Source organism: Physcomitrium patens, chromosome 5, assembly GCF_059467195.1.
Source record: "Physcomitrium patens ecotype Gransden chromosome 5, ASM5946719v1, whole genome shotgun sequence".
NCBI classification, from domain to species: Eukaryota; Viridiplantae; Streptophyta; class Bryopsida; order Funariales; family Funariaceae; genus Physcomitrium; species Physcomitrium patens.
Window position 1 is genome coordinate 11,609,673 of NC_143414.1, and position 6,000 is coordinate 11,615,672.

Here is a 6,000-nt window from a genome sequence, read left to right on the forward strand (position 1 = left end):
CTTCACACACACAAATCTATTGATCTGGTTGTGTCTAGTATACAAGTAGAGAAAAGAGAAGAGGATAAATAGTACTTCTCCACTAGACTCTAAATATTGTAGCTATAATAATTACTGTAGTCTACAATAAATATTATGGAGAGTGCCAGCTACATTTAATGATTTCAACACTCCTCCTCGTTCATCATAATATTTACATAATATAAAATTTGTATAGAATTATGATCTATACTTTTCTGTGATCTTGCAAGATCAACAATTGTTGCCTCATTAAAACCTTATCTAAGAAAACCTTATTTTATTTAAGAACAACCATAGATGAAGGAAAAAGAGTACATCATTTTCTTTAATTATTTAAAGAGCCCATTAACTTTCTTATTGAAGAAAAGCAAGTCGCCGCATACCAATGCCATAAGTAAGTCGATGATGGTTGCTTAATGGGAGAGCTTTGGTGAAGAGATTAGCAAGGTTATTTGTAAATTCAATTTTCTTAATTATAAGTACTTGATCAGTAATCAAGTCATGAGTATAACTAAAATACTTTGGATCAATATGCTTTGTCATGTCGCATGTCCTGCAAATGCAATATTTGGTCTTGTAGATGTACCTAAATACAAAAGTACTCCAATCGCTGCGAGGTATGGATATTGGTCTCCCAATATTTCCTCCTCCTCCTCCTCGCATGGATGATATGGATCATGACCATCACGACCACGTCCAACCATTGGTGTGGACAATGGATAAGCATCAATCATATTAAATCTTCACAAGATTTGTCTAATATATGTTAGTTGGTAGAAAAAAATGCTACCATCTGTTAGATGCATAATCTGAAGACCAATGCAGAAAGTTATTTTTCCTAGCATTTTCATCTCAAATTCATGTACAAGTAGATTTGTAGCTATAACACATGCAGATGTAGTGCCTACTAGGTTAAGATCATCAACATATACAGTGATGATCACAAAACCAGTTTTATCTCGTTTGATAAATAAACAAGGGATTAGTGGATCACTTATAAAATTATTTGTAATTAAATAATCTCAAAGATGTTGATACCACATTCGTCCGGATTGCTTTAAACCATACAAGGCCTTACATAGATTTAATACCACGATATTTTCTTGGATTGGGTTGATTTGGAGTTCTTGTTTCTAAGCCAGGTGGAACTTTCATATAAATATTTGCATCAAGAGAACCATACAGATAAGCAATTATTACATCCATCAGATGCATCTCAAGGGTGGCATGAACTATCATTCCAATAATATATTGAAATATAATTGAATCCATGACTGGAGAATATGTAGATTCATAATCAATGCCAAATCATTGAGTAAATCTTTGAGCAACAAGACGAGCTTTATAGCGGGTTATTTGGCCTTGAGTATCTCGCTTGCATATTAATACCATTTTATATCCCATAAGGCAAGATGTAAGAGTGTCTACAATTGGACCAAAGACTTTTCTCTTACGCAAAGAGGGATACTCCTCCTCAATAGCAATTTTCCATTTTGACCAATCTGAGCGATGCATCCCCTCTTGGATGGTTTGAGGTTCAGGATCGTCTTCCTCGTAAGAAAGGGCTTCTATAATCATATATGCAAATGATTCATCTACCGTAATAGATGGTCTGTCCCAAATATTATTTGTAGCATAATATAGAATAGATAATTCTTTACTCAACTTATTCTTATTCCTTCCAATTCCAAGATTATTTTTCATAGGAATTGAAGGTATATTATGCATCGATATATCATCATGAATTGGTAGTCCTATAAGATGAGTGACAATTTCATGAGAAATAATACCAGGATTAGTTAATTTTATGGCTTTCTTCTTACGTGGTTGCTTATCTGGTCCACGAGTTCTTTTAGTTGTTGTTGTTGTTATAACTTAAGGTATTGTAGTCAATGGCACTGCAATCTGAGCAGGTGCATTCTGAGCCTCATTAATAGGAACTCTTGTAATTCTAGATGCATAATTGAAGCCATCAAGTATTTCATCCGTGATTCGTTTTAAATATAAAATCTTAACAACTTTAATTTCTGCCACAGATGTCATAGGATCGGAATTCATTGTAAACGTTTTTGGTACTTCAAATATGAGTACTTTATTTCTTTGTTGATTGAATACTTCTCCTTGAAGAGATGGAAATACAGTTTCTTCAAAACGGCAATTTTGCAAACGTGCATGTAATAATGTGTCAGGTGATGGATCAATAATATGAATAATGCTTGGTGAATCAAAACCAACATATATGCCTTCTTGTTGATGAGCTCCAATGGTACGCCGTTGAGGTTATGGTACTGGAATCCAAGTACGGCAACCAAATACTCGTAAGTGAGATACATTTGGAACACGACCCAAAATGAGCTCATGTGGTGAAACAATTTCAAGAGAAGAAGGACGGAGGCGTATTAATGCTGCAGCATATAAAATTACATGATCCTACATAGATGCATGTAGATATGCGTGAAGGAGGAGTGGCCACGTAATGAGTTGTATACGCTTTATAAATGACTCTGTAAGTCCATTTTGAGCATGTTCATATGGAACATAATATGTCAACTCAATTCCTGTTGCAGTACAATAGTCTTCAGAAGACTTTGATGTAAATTCTTTTCCATTATCCATACGCAATGTTTTTATAGGATAATCAAGAAAATATATCCGAAAGTGAATAAGCATAGATATTGTCACGGACACAAAATACAGACTTGAAATCTAACAAGAAGTTCAAGAAGAAATGGCAGAACTAGATTAAACAGATGAGTACAAGAACAACACCAGAAAGGTGAGCTAGAACTCCAAGAGATGTGTTGTCGAGACTGAAGAACTCTTCAGCCTCGATCCCTATATATACTCCTACTTAGGAAGCTTCTCGAGCTACTTCTATTAACTAGGAAGCTTCTAGAAGGTTCCAGAGGCTTCCTTTCTAGAAGGTTCTAGAAACTTCTCGAGCTACTTCTATTAACTAGGAAGCTTCTAGAAAGTTCCAGGGGATTCCTTTCTAGAAGCTTCTAGAAACTTCTCTTCTAGAAGGTTCCAGAGACTTCATTTCTAGAAGCTTCTAGAAACTTCTCTCTAAAAGGTTCCAGAGGCTTCTCTTCTAGAAGGTTCTAGAGGCTTGTTTTCTAGAAGGTTCTAGAAACTTCTCTCTAGAAAGTTCTAAAGAATATGTTCCTAACATCACCCCCTCCTTTAGCTTCGAGGTCTCTGAGAAGCAATGTTGTTGATCAGTACCAACGCAAGAAAATGAAGATCTGTCGCATAACTTCTGCTATGAACTCCAACTGTTGTTTACAAGGCAAGTGATTCATCGACCCTTGAAGCCAACGGTAGTGGCCCACGCCTTCGACTTCTGACCAAGCATGAACTTTCGTGTCCTCATTGTGAAATTGTCCTACAAACATGCCTTCTGGTTGACCATCGTAAGTAGGCTCGATCTCAAATACGATCACCAATGATCAGTTACTCGGTATCCTCTGTCGTCGTCGTGGTACATGTAGTTCTTCATCTCAGGGTCGCCTTCGTGAGCTACTTGGTTGCGATACTCTGACTGGCATAGTATCTATCTCTTGGCTATCCATATCAAAAGACCAAACTACGATCTATCTTGGAGAAAATAACTACATCAACTATGAATTTTGCTGGTGCTCTCCCCTTTTCTTATATTGTTGGGAGAACAAGCTTCAGAAAGAAGCTGTCATCGAATTGATTTAGGTTTATCGGGATGTCGTTGATAAAACTCCTCTACTTTTTGTCGCGCATTCGCAAGATTTTCAGCTGGCTCCCACGTTCGCTCATTAATGTCATAGTTGCACCAATGAACAAGATATTCTAACTTTCCCCACCTTCGCCGTGAATCCAATACCTTTTCAACCTCGTATTCTTCATGGTTCTCGATTTCAATATTAGGTGGCGGACATTGCACTCTTCCAGGAAAAGATGACTCTCGATAAGGTTCCAACAGAGAAACATGAAAGACTGGATGTACCTTCATAGAAGCCGGTAACTCCAACCGGTATGCCACTGGATTAATTTGCTTCTGGATGATAAATGGTCCCAATCTTCGATAGTCCAACTTATCACATGGTCGCTTGGTCTTGATATTTCGTCGAAGAAGCTAGGCTTTGTCTCCAAATTTGAAAGTAGGTGCTGGATTCCGAAATCTATCTGCAGACGTCTTATAGGATTCTTGAGCGGATTGTAATTGAAGCTTCAACATAGTTTGAAGCTCTGATAGTTGCTTCACAAATCCTTCAGTTGCTGGATTGTTATTTGTTGATGGACTCAATAAATCAAGCTTCGGATGATACCCATAGTTGGAAAAGAATGGTGTTTGTTGAGTCGACGCATGGAGGGTGTTGTTATATGCAAACTCGGCTAGCGGTAGATATGCAGTCCAATCGTCTTGCTGATAGTTGATGTTGCATCGTAAGTACTGCTCCAAGACTTGGTTCACCCATTCCGTTTGGCCATCAGTTTGAGGATGGAAAGCTGAAGAAAGCTTGATATCCACCTTCAATATCCCAAAGAGAGATCTCCAAAACTTTGACACGAACTAGGTACCTCGATCTCATATGATATCATCTGGTAGTCCATGATATCGATACACATTATCGAGAAAGAGTCTTGCTGTGACTTCACTGGACGATGTCTTCTTACAAGGAACAAAGTGTGCCATCTTCGTAAGCCGATCTATTACGACAAAGATGCTGTCAAATGAGTTTGATGATGGCAAGTCCGTGATGAAGTCCATAGAAATTGAAGACCATGGTCGACGTGGAATTGGCAATGGCTGTAGAAGTCCATAAGGGCGATGCCGAGGATTCTTAGATCTTGAACAGATGTCACAAGAGAGGACAAAATCTTTCACATCCTTCCACATTTGGGGCCACCAAAAATCTCGGGAAATAAGCTCCAAGGTCTTGTTGAATCCAAAATATCCCGCAGCTGGAAAATCATGGCGAGATTGAAGAACTCGGAGTCGTGCTAGTCCTTTTGGAATGTACAATCGCTCTTCAAAGTATAAAAGATCTCCCTCCACCTTGAACTTGTCGTCATTGGTACGTTGCTTGATATCAATGGCTACTGAATCTTTAATGGTCATAGCACGTACCTGGTTTAGGAAGTTAGCATCAAATGATACAATAGTAGCACAAAGTTGAAATCTCTTTGGCTTCAATAACGTTGTACATTGTTGATCAAACGCTGCTTCTCCAGCCTTTGGTGCAAGATACGATCTCCTTGATAAAGCATCGGATAGTCCTTGCTGCCTTCCAGGTCGATAAGTGATAACAAAATCGAATCTAGATAGCGACATATTTCACCGAGCTTGACGCCGATTTAAAACTCGAGCCGTCATGAAATACTCCAAATTCTTGTGATCCGTATATACAGTTACTGGATGTGCAGCTCCTTCAAGAAAGTGACGCCATTCTTCGAAAGAATCCACTATAGCAAGAAGTTTCTTATCGTGGATCTCATAATTGATTTCAGCAGCAAAGAACTTCCGAGAATAGAATGCAACTGGATGGAGCTTCTTATCTTCACTCATTTGTGAAAGCACAGCTCCCAAAGCAAAATCTGAAGCATCAGTTTCTAAATAGAAGGCCTTTGTAAAGTCTGGATGTACCAAAATTGGAGCTGTAGTAAATGCTGTCTTCAAATCTTGAAACGCCTTCTCCGCCAAAGGTCCCCATTCCAACTTATCCTTACATGTTAATCGAGTGAGAGGAGCAGCAACTTGAGAATAATTCTTGATGAAGATCCGATAGAAGTTAGCAAAACCAAGAAAGCATTGTACGTCTCTAACCGTCTTCGGAACCTCCCAAGACGTGATTGCTTCTACTTTCTTGGGGTCCATCTTCAAACCTTCTGTAGTCGCAATGAACCCCAAAAATTCCATCTCCGTTTGGTGAAATAAACTCTTTTCTAATTTGGCATATAGTCCTCGCTTGCGTAGTTTCTCCAAGACCAAACGAACATGCTCCT